The 11580-nt window shown below is 52.1% G+C and overlaps 1 non-coding gene across 1 annotated transcript; it reads right to left on the bottom strand.

Annotated features, from left to right (window-relative positions):
* Positions 1 to 11024: 11024 nt before the first annotated feature.
* Positions 11025 to 11096, bottom strand: TRNAP-CGG (transfer RNA proline (anticodon CGG)). The gene has a single exon. It is a non-coding gene; the product is annotated as a tRNA-Pro (tRNA).
* Between the last annotated feature and the right edge of the window lie 484 nt (positions 11097 to 11580).

The following is an 11580-nucleotide window of genomic DNA, read 5'->3' as shown; positions in this document are numbered from 1 at the left end:
CAGCCTCCCAGTAAACACATGCCACACTTACTTTGGGCTTTGTCACAGAGCATTTTAAACAGGAAGACAAATGCTTCTGATGGTTGGTGCCTGAGTTTATGTAAATATGTGAAAATCAATGCAAATTTGCAGGCTGTTATTATTTTGTCAGGCAGGCAGGCCTACGTTTGTGTGTGTATAAGCCTGCCTTAGCCCCACTGCACCGCTGCCCGAGGTAAGCACCGCCCAGCAGGAGCCCACACCCCTCCCACACCCTAACCCCTTGCCCCAGCCCTGAGCCCCCTCCTGTAGCCAGCACCCCCTCCTGCACTCTGAACCCCCTCCTGCACCCTGAACCCATGCCCCAGCACTGAGTCCCCTCCTGGAGCCTGCACCCCAAATCCCCTCCTGCACCCCAATCCCTTGCCCCATCCCAGAGCCCCCTTCTGCATCCAAACTCCCTCCCAAAGCTTGCACCCCTCACCACACCCCCTCCTGCACCACAGCCCCCCAGATTCAGCCCAGAGCCCCCACCAACACTCTGAACCCCTCAGCCCCAACCTGGAGCACCCTCCTGAACCCCAAACCCTTCATCCCCAGCCCCATCCCAGAGCCCGCAGCTGGAGCCCTCACCCCACCTCCCATGACCTACCTCCGCCCTGATCCCCCTCCTGCCCTCCAAACTCCTCAGTCCCAGCCCAGAGCTCCCTCCTACGCCCCAAACCCCTCATCCCAAACCCCACCCCAGTGTCTGTACCCCCCAGCCAGAGTCCCCACACCCCCTCTGCACCTCCAAACCCCTCAGTCCTAGCCCAGAGCCCTCTCTCGCACCCTGAACCCCTAATTTCTGGCCCTACCCCATACTCTGAACACCTCAGCTCCACCCCCCAGCCCAGAGCCCCCTCCTGCACCCCAAACCCCTCATCCCTGGCCCCACCCCAGAGCTCACCCTCCCAGCCGGAGCCCTCACCCGCTCCCGCACCCCAACCACTGGAGCCAGCCCATTGAAAATAAGAGCAAGTGAGGTTGAGGAGAGCGAGCAACAGAGGGAGGGGGGAATGGAGTGAATGGGGTGGGGCCTCAAAGAAGGGGTAGGACAGTGGCGGGGCCTCAGAGGAGAGATGGGGCAGGGGCGGGGCGGAGCAAGGGTGTTCAGTTTTATGCTAGTAGAAAGTTGGCAACCCTAGGAAGATTGCATCAGTTTCCAGTAACAGACAACCCTTATTTTTCTCTTTTTCTTCCCACCAGGGACTCAATAAATGTCTGGCACAGGTTCCATAGAAGTAAACACCTTATTATTAAAGAGGGATCTGGCCATCTGTCTTGTGTCTGATGCCTGGATTGTGAAATATGGCAATGTGCAGATGACCTTGGGAAAGGTCATACACACCCAGTTTGGGCCAGAAGATATGGGATCTTGGAAAGTCAAAAATCCTCGGATTATTCTATAGAGAATGAGAGATACGCTGCAAAAGCAAAAAAGACATTTGCTGCAATCCTTTCTGAAATCAAACAGTTTATCTGGATTGGATTGCATTTTAGACAGATTGCTTTCAGCTGGGTTAGAAGCATGTGTGTTTTCAAACTACAAAAGAGTTGTCATCATTGACAAGCCTGTGTTTTGCATCAGATGTGTTTCTCCAGTTGGTGACAGTGATCAAAATAAAGGGGATTGCGTTTTCAGATGATTCCATGGTTTAAAATAAAGCAATGCTATTATTAGATGGGCACTGTTGGGGATCAGCAGGATATAGCGCACTGTGTTGCTTGTGTTAACTCATGCTGTCACAACACTTGCACAGACCGCTGAGTCCCCCAGTTCCAAACAAAGTGTGGAATTCAGTGACCCTTCGGCCAAAGTTTTCAGGACTGGTCACTAATTTTCAAGGTGCTGCTTGACACTTCCTGACTTTCAAAGTGCTCAGCAACTGCAGTCCCCTCACAAAGCTGTGAATTCTCAGGCCTTCTGAGAGCCAGGCACAAAGTGTCACAAGCTGGGTACCCCCAATAATAAGTTCTCACTGGTTCGTGGGCATTAGTCCAGTCAGCACCAAGGACAGTTCCAACAAAGTGAGAGAGGGTGAAAGATGAAGGGGGCAACATTCAAACTTGCTGACTCCCTTGAAGTCACAGAGGAGTTTGACTCCCAGATATTACACACTGAATAAAAGCTCCTGCTCCTGCTTATAAGGAAAGCCTTTCCCCCTGACACTACACACTATTCTCCTTAGTTGACCAAACGGTCTTCACTTCTGATTATCTCAGACCTAGCCCAGGCTCCTGCAAATACTGGGGATTGGGAAGTAATATCCATAGCTGTCTGCTGCCATTGTGACAAAGTTCCTCCTCTGCCTTGGTGGGTCCTGTGCTTATTGGCGGATTTTCTCGCTTCAGAGATTCACAGCAGTCCTCAGTTTGGCCACTTTTGTGGCTCAAATCTGCCGTTCACTCAGTTAGCCTCATCACTGGCCAGCATGGGGAAAAGGAAGAAGAACAATCCCTGCAGTCTCTGCTGATCCACCTAGTGGATCAGGGAACAGGCCAGAGACCTTCCCTTCTGGTGGAACCCACAGTCCAGTTCAACTCCTCCGGTATCAAGTAGGGACTTGGGGGGATAGGGGGAACCCGGGCCCGCCCTCTACTCCAGGTTCCAGCCCAGGGCCCTGTGGATTGCAGCTGTCTACAGTGGCTCCTGTAACAGTTGCCTGACAGCTACAACTCCCTGGGCTACTTCCCCATGGCCTCCTCCCAACACCTTCTTTATTCTCACCACAGGACCTTCCTCCTGATGTCTGATGATGCTTGTACTTCTCAGTCTTCCAGTAGTGTGCCTTCTCACTCTCAGCTTCTTGCGCCTCTTGCTCCCAGCTCCTTGCACACATCACAAACTGAGTGAGCTCCTTTTTAGACCCAGGTGCCCTGATTAGCCTGCCTTAATTGATTCTAGCAGCTTCTTGATTGGCTGCAGGTATTCTAATAAGCCTGCCTGCTTTAATGGTTTCCAGAAAGTTCCTGATTGTTCTGGAAACTTCCCTGTTACCATACCCAGGGAAAAGAGACCTATTTAATCTGGGGCTAATATGTCTGCCTTCTATTACTCTCCTGTAGCCATCTGGCCTGGAGGGAGAAGGAGGGAGAGGGCTGCAGCTCCCGCTGCTGATACTGCTGCTGTTAGGCCCTGGGCTCTCCCTGCTGCTACTGCTGCTCCCCTGGCTGGGCCAGACACCATCCTCCTTCACAGAGCCATGAGCACAGGCATGTACTTGGTGCGGTTCACCCCATCCCAGACACCTCCCCCTTTTGCAGCGTGAGGGCAACCCTGTTCTCCCCCCACCTATGGCCCGAGGTGCTGGAGGTTGCTGAGGCTGTGCCAGGCCGCCTGCTACACTTCAGGGTCCGTATGGAGGGGCTCATGGTCAACCTCATTAATGTCTATGCCCCGACATCGGGCCCGGAGTGCCTGCAATTCTATCAGCAGGCGTCCACCTTCCTCAGCACCTTGGATCCTCACGAGTGCCTGGTTCTGGGTGGGTACTTTAACACCACCCTTGAGGAGCAGGACCGCTCGGGGACAGAGTAGTGCCCAGCCACCGCAGATGTCCTCCAGGAGATAGTCAAACACCACTCCCTGGTAGACCTCTGGCGTGACCACCACCCGGATGACATTTCCATGTTCACCTTTGTCCGGGTGGAGGCCCATCGGTTGCGCCACTCCCAGTTGGACCGCATTTATTTATCACGCTTCCACCTTTCACGAGCCCACTTCTCCAGCACCCGGCCGGCCCCATTTTCTGACCATCATTTAGCCACCGTGACGGCCTCCCTCTGCACGGAGAGGCCGGGGCCGGCCTATTGGCATTTCAACAACAGCTTGTTGGAGGATGTGGGCTTTGTGGCATCCTTCTGGGAGTTCTGGCTGGCTTGGCGAGGGCAGCGGCATGCCTTTTTGGGACCTGGGGAAGGTGCGCGCCCAGCCTTTTTCTGCCATGTCTACACCCGGGGCGCCAGCTGACAGAGGGATGTGGTGATAGAACAGTTGGAACGGGAGGTCTTAGAGCTGGAGAGGCATCTGGCCGCCAGCCCCGAGGATCCGCCCCTCTGCGGAGCATGCCGGGAGAAGCGGGAGGAGCTCCGGGCCCTCGAAGATCATCGGGCCCAGGGTGCCTTTGTTTGATCCCGCATCCGTCTCCTTCAGGAGATGGATCGCAGCTCCTGCTTCTTCTACGCCCTGGAGAAAAGGAGGGGGGGCCAAGAAACACATCACGTGCCTTCTGGCAGAAGACGGCACCCCCCTCACAGATCCAATGGAGATGTGCGGGAGGGCGAGAGCCTTCTACACAAGCCTTTTCTCCCCGGATCCGACCGATCCTAACTCTTGCAGAGTGCTCTGGGAGGACCTCCCTATGGTCAATGCAGGTGACCGAGACCGGCTAGAGCTGCCTCTCACTCTGGCCGAGTTCTTGGAAGCCCCCCGCCGCACGCCCACCAATAAATCTCTGGGCATGGACGGGCTGACCGTGGAGTTCTACCACGTGTTCTGGGACGTCCGTGGCCCAGACCTAGTCACCGTCTGGGCCGAGTCTTTGCAGAGCGGGGTCCTCCCTCTTTCGTGCAGGCGAGCCGTGCTCCCCTTATTGCCGAAGAAGGGGGACCTCCGCGATTTACGAAATTGGTGTCCTGTCTCGCTCCTCAGCATGGACTACAAAGTCATGGCAAAAGCCATCTCGCTGCGGCTAGGGTCCGTGCTGGCGGACGTGGTCCACCCAGACCAGACCTACATCGTCCTGGGCTGCAGCATCTTTGACAACCTATATCTGGTCCGGGACCTTTTGGAACTCGGGTGTAGGGATGGTCTGTCCTTCACCCTCCTGTCCTTGGATCAGGAGAAGGCATTCGACAGGGAGGATCATGGGTATCTCCTCAGCACTCTGCGAGCATTTGGCTTCGGACCCCAGTTTGTGGGTCTTCTCCGGGTGCTGTATGCCTCCGCAGTGTCTGGTCAGGCTCAACTGGACCCTGACCGAACCGATCAACTTTGGACGAGGAGTATGGCAGGGGTGCCCCCTCTCGGGCCAGCTGTATGCTCTGCCGATCGAGCCCTTCCTCTGTCTCCTCCAAAGGAGGTTGACAGGGTTGGTGCTGCGGGAGTCAGAGCCGCGGCCGGTCCTGTCGGCATATGCCGATGACGTGCTCCTCGTGGTCCAGGACCCGGACAACTTGGCGCGGGTGGAGGCTTGCCAGGCCATCTATTCAGCAGCCTCCTCCGCCCGGGTCAACTGGGTCAAGAGCTCTGGCCTGGTGGTCGGGGACGGCTGGCAGGTAAGCTCCCTCCCACCCACGCTTCAGGCCATCCGGTGGAGCGCGGGTCCGCTGCTCTATCTCGGTGTTTACCTTTCTGCCATACATCCCTCTCCGCCGGAGAACTGGCACGATTTAGAGGGCAGGGTGATAGAGCAGCTCCAGAAATGAACAGGACTACTCTGGAGCCTCTCCCTTCGAGGGAGAGCGCTGGTGGTTAATCAACTAGTCCTATCCATGCTCTGGTACCAGCTCAACACCCTTGTCCTGGCCCCGGGTTTCCTGGCCAACCTCCAGACATCGATTCTGGAGTTCTTTTGGTCAGGACTGCACTGGGTCCCTGCAGGGGTTCTCCATCTACCCCTGGAGAAGGGAGGGCAGGGCCTGAAGTGTCTGCACACTCAGGTCCATGTCTTCCGCCTCCAGGCCCTGCAGAGGCTTCTTTATGGTGCAGGTAGTCCGGCGTGGAGCATACTGGCACACGCCTTCCTGTGCCGCTTCCGAGGGCTCCGATACAACCGGCAGCTCCTTTATCTCCATCCGAGAGGTCTTCTGTGAGACCTCTCTGGGCTGCCGGTCTTCTACCAAGACCTCCTCCGGACCTGGAAACTGCTTTCAATGACCCCGTCTGTGGCGGCCACTGAGGGGGCAAATCTCTTAGCGGAGCCCCTGCTACACAACCCCCAGCTCCGCGTGCAGGTGGCGGAGTCCCCCTCGGTGCGCCAGAGGTTGGTCCTGGCAGAAGTCACAAGAGTCGGAGACCTCCTGGACTATGACCGGGGAGACTGGCTGGATCCCCTGACACTCGCTCAGCGTATGGGGCTCTCCAGACCTCATACTCCCCGGCGAGTACTTCAGGAGGTGAGGGCCGCTTTGCCATCCGCTGCTCGGGTTTACCTCGACCAGGTCCTGCACGAGGGCACGCCCCACTCACCCTCCACCCCAGGCCCGCCGGACCTTTTCATTGGACCCCTGCCCCATGGACCCAACCGACCCCCCCGCCCCTTCACCGTGAGCCGGCTGCACGAGCTGCAGCCCGTCTGCTTCCAGACTGCACCAAGGAAATATCTTTAAACACTCGTGCTCCACGCCCTTCATGCCCTCACCCTCGTGTCCCGCCCCGATACAAAATGGTGGGACCTCCTGCCACCTTTGGAGGGTGAGGAGCCCCGGTGGGCCAGCCTATATTCCACCTTGGTCCCGAGGCCTGCCGGGGATATCAGTTGGCGGCTCCTTCATGGAGCCGTGAGCACGGGCATGTACTTGGCGTGGTTCACCCCTGTCCCAGACGCCTGCCCCTTTTGCAGCGTGAGGGAAACCCTGGCACACATATATTTGGAGTGTGCCAGGCTGCAGCCCCTATTCCAGCTCCTCACCAATATTTTATTACGCTTTTGGTTGCACTTTTCCCCTCACCTTCTTATTTATACACTCCCTATCTGCGGCCCCACAAAATCACGGGCTCTCCTGGTCAGCCTCCTCCTGGCCCTAGGTAAAATGGCCATCTATAAAACCAGAGTGAGGAGGTTGGCCGATGGAGTCTCCTGTGACTGTGGGGCCTATTTCCGATCCTCCGTCCGTTCACGTATCCGGGCAGAGTTCCTCTGGGCGGCGTCCACTGACTCCCTTGATGCCTTTGAGGAGCAGTGGGCCCTGTCCAGGGTTCTCTACTCGGTGTCCCCATCCAGTTCCCTTCGTTTGACCCTTTGATCACACTCCTGTCCCTGTCATTTCATTAGTTGTCCCTGGGATTTATTTGGTGTCCAGGTCCTGTGGATCCCCCTCTTACGCTGGGGGGGATCCTTTAGCAGTGGGCGGGCTTCGTCCACCCACTTCCCGGATCCCAATAGGATTACTCTCCTGTAGCCATCTGGCCCGACCCTGTCACAAAATATATACACAAAAATCTGGCTAGGATAAAGTGCAAAGTCTAGTGATTAGGGCACAGGACAGGGAATTTGGCAATATAGATTCTGTTCTCCGGTTTGTCTTGTGTGCCCTTTTGCAGGGTGCATATGCTAAAGCTAATGCGGTCTTGGGATGCATCAGGCAAGGTATTTCCAGTAAAGACAAGGAGGTGTTAGTACCGTTATTCAAGGCACTGATGAGACCTCACCTGGAATACTGTGTGCAGTTCTGGTCTCCCATGTTTAAGAAGGATGAATTCAAACTGGAACAGGTACAGAGAAGGGCTACTAGGATGATCCGAGGAATGGAAAACCAGTCTTATGAAAGGAGTCGAGAGGACTTAGACGAGAGGAAAGTGATCAGGAACAGTCAGCATGGATTCACCAAGGGAAAGTCATGCCTGACTAATGTAATTGCCTTCTGTGATGAGATAACTGGTTCTGTGGATGAAGGGAAAGCAGTGGACGTGTTATTCCTCAACTTTAGCAAAGCTTTTGACACGGTCTCCCACAGAATTCTTGTCAGCAAGTTAAAGAAGTATGGGCTGGATGAATGCACTACAAGGTGGGTAGAAAGTTGGCTAGATTGTCGGGCTCAACAGGTAGTGATCAATGGCTCCATATCTACTTGGCAGCCGGTATCAAGTGGAGTGCCCCAAGGGTCGGTCCTGGGACCGGTTTTGTTCAATATCTTCATTAATGATCTGGAGGATGGTGTGGATTGCACCCTCAGCAAGTTTGCGGATGACACTAAACTGGGAGGAGTGGTAGATATGCTGGAGGGTAGGGATAGGATACAGAGGGACCTAGACAAATTGGAGGATTGGGCCAAAAGAAATCTGATGAGGTTCAACAAGGACAAGTGCAGAGTCCTGCACTTAGGACGGAAGAATCCCATGCACCGCTACAGACTAGGGACCAAATGGCTAGGCAGCAGTTCTGCAGAAAAGGACCTAGGGGTGAAGGTGGACGAGAAGCTGGATATGAGCCAACAGTGTGCCCTTGTTGCCAAGAAGGCCAATGGCATTTTGGGGTGTATAAGTAGGGGCATTGCCAGCAGATCGAGGGACGCGATCGTTCCCCTCTATTCGACACTGGTGAGGCCTCATCTGGAGTACTGTGTCCAGTTTTGGGCCCCACGCTACAAGAAGGATGTGGAAAAATTGGAGAGAGTCCAGCGAAGGGCAACAAAAATGATTAGGGGACTGGAACACATGAGTTATGAGGAGAGGCTGAGGGAACTGGGATTGTTTAGTCTACGGAAGAGAAGAATGAGGGGGGATTTGATAGCTGCTTTTAACTACCTGAAAGGTGGATCCAAAGAGGATGGATCTAGACTATTCTCAGTGATAGCAGATGACAGAACAAGGAGTAATGGTCTCAAGTTGCAGTGGGGGAGGTTTAGGTTGGATATTAGGAAAAACTTTTTCACTAGGAGGGTGGTGAAACACTGGAATGCGTTACCTAGGGAGGTGGTGGAATCCCCTTTCTTAGAAGTTTTTAAGGTCAGGCTTGACAAAGCCCTGGCTGGGATGATTTAGTTGGGATTGGTCCTGCTCTGGGCAGGGGGTTGGACTAGATGGCCTCCAGAGGTCCCTTCCAACTCTGTTATTCTATGATTCTGTGAGTCTCAAGGAGTTTGGTTTGTTTAGCCTAACCAAAAGAAGGTTGAGGGGAGATATGATTGCTCTCTATAAATATATCAGAGGGATAAATACTGGAGAGGGAGAGGAATTATTTAAGCTCAGTACCAATGTGGACACAAGAACAAATGGATATAAACTGGCCATCGGGAAGTTTAGACTTGAAATTAGATGAAGGTTTCTAACCATAATGGAGTGAAGTTCTGGAACAGCCTTCCAAGGGAAGCAGTGGGGGCAAAAGACCTATCTGGCTGCAAGATTAAACTTGATAAGTTTATGGAGGAGATGGCATTATGGGATAACATGATTTTGGCAATTAATTGATCTTTAACTATTCATGGTAAATAGGCCCAATGGCCTGAGATGGGATGTTAGATGGGGTGGGATCTGAGTTACTACAGAGAATTCTTTCCTGGGTATCTGGCTGGTGAATCTTGCCCATATGCTCAGGGTTCAGCTGATCACCATATTTGAGGTCGGGAAGGAATTTTCCTCCAGGGCAGATTGGAAGAGGCCCTGGGGGTTTTTCGCCTTCCTCTGTAGCATAGGGCACGGGTCACTTGCTGGAGGATTCTCTGCACCTTGAAGTCTTTAAACCATGATTTGAGGACTTCAATAGCTCAGACATAGGTGAGAGATTTATCGCAGGAGTGGGTGGGTGAGATTCTGTGGCCTGCATTGTGCAGGAGGTCAGACTAGATGATGGTCCCTTCTGACCTTAATATCTATGAATCTATATGCCTCAGTTTCCCTACTCACATGTAAAATATGGAATATGCTTAACTAGCAGAGGAATTGTGAGGATTCATTCATTAACATATGGAAAACACTTTGAGGTTTTTGGCTGGGAGCTCTGATGTCACTTTTGCCTGTTTAAAGTGTCCATGGCATACCTAGGAAAATTCCAAGGTGGGATTATCAAAACTCCATCTATCTTACTGGATATGTACTCTCTTTTTCATTTCATTATTGTTCCTTGGCAAAGTATTTCTAGATAAATATGAATTTCCTGTTGTAAATGCCTTAAACTTTTGCTCAGATCATATGCTGGTGTAATAATCCAGTATTTGTGACATTACAATTCACTACCATGGACATAGCTGTGATGGACTGGGCCATCAGTGTGTGAATCAAGCAACAGGAATTGAGCAATTACATAGGAAAAAGCATCTATTGTATAGACAAATACTGCTTGTCAATAGGAGAGGGAAAAACCCAAACAATGTAGTGATTAAGTTAACATCCTACCAAAGGATATGCCATGATACATCAGCATTCAAACCCCTATTTGCCAATGGTTTAGAATTTGCTGGAGTGTGGAGCAGCTCTTTATGGGAGCCTTCTCGTGTTGTCCTTTAAAGCTGCAAAAAGCAGAATCCAAATCTGAATGAAGTTTGCTCCCTACATGGATATGTTTTTAAAAAAAATCTCGCTAAGAGACACAGCAGTACAGTTTAGCATTGTATCCACCCGACTTGTGTGCCTTGTTCTGGCCCTCTGCATAGGAATGAATTTCAGCCTACATTAGCCACACGCTCTACGCACAGCCACCCAGCCGATAGCTATTAAATGTATTTCAGCCATTTGGAACAATAGGAATAGTCATTAAGGAATATTAACAGTGCAGTCTCCTATTTTTGAAGAGTCTCTGATCAACCGCAACGCTGACTTCCAGAAATCTCTTAATTTTGCTCATTGAAAGCACAATGATACTTTCCAACAACTGACTTGACAGCTGTGGACACTGACGGACTCTCGCCACAAGACAGATACAACACAGCCAGCAGCAGAACAAGCTTCGCTCATGTGGTTCCCTGCCACTGTGCCTCATCTCCGGTTAGAACTAGCAAGGTATTTAAGTATGTGAGTAGCCCAGCTGAAGTCACTGGAACTACTCACATGTTTAAAGTTAGTAGCGTGCTTAAGTACCTTGTTGAAGTGGGGTCTAAGAGAGGCCGTTTTTTGTTATGAATCAGTAGTTCACCAATCCACTCCTAAGCCTGTCTTCATAGAATCATAGAATCTCAGGGTTGGAAGGGACCTCAGGAGGTCATCTAGTCCAACCCCCTGCTTGAAGCAGGACCAATCCCCAATTTTTGCCCCAGATCCCTAAATGGCCCCCTCAAGGATTGAACTCACGACCCTGGGTTTAGCAGGCCAATGCTCAAACCACTGAGCTATCCCTCCCCCCAAAACAGGGCTCATCCGGGATTTGAACCCGGGACCTCTTGCACCCGAAGCGAGAATCATACCCCTAGACCAATGAGCCATCCTTTCCAGTAAGAGAGATCAGTTGTATGCTAGAGAAGCACCCAGTAGTCCCCAGATGTTCGCAATCAATGAGCAATATGAGTGAGCTAGATCTGAACCGCAGAACCAGAGGTGAAAGTCCTGGATTGCATTAAGCCAAATTCCTGAGGCATCCAGTCCCACTATAATATTACCTATTTCTATATGTACGTTAATAGGAATAGCAAAAATCCCACTGTGAGCTGATGAAGAAAGGTTTATTTCAAAGCTGTGGTATAATCATAAGTGTGGATTTCCGGCTATGACATCACAGCCCTGAAATGATGTTTTAGTGAAAAAAAAAAACTAAACCAATCTTTAGAGAGTTGAAAAAATGCCACAGTGCTGCAGTATGGAAATGGATTAATAGCTTAGTAGGCCAGAACAGGCAAGTGATCTAATCAGAACACAGGCCAGAGGAGGGAACCTGCAACGGGGGGAATTATTCTTCTCGGCTTCCCTAG

The sequence above is a fragment of the Natator depressus genome, chromosome 12, assembly GCF_965152275.1.
Source record: "Natator depressus isolate rNatDep1 chromosome 12, rNatDep2.hap1, whole genome shotgun sequence".
NCBI lineage: Eukaryota > Metazoa > Chordata > Testudines > Cheloniidae > Natator > Natator depressus.
This window is presented reverse-complemented; position numbering and strand designations above follow the sequence as displayed.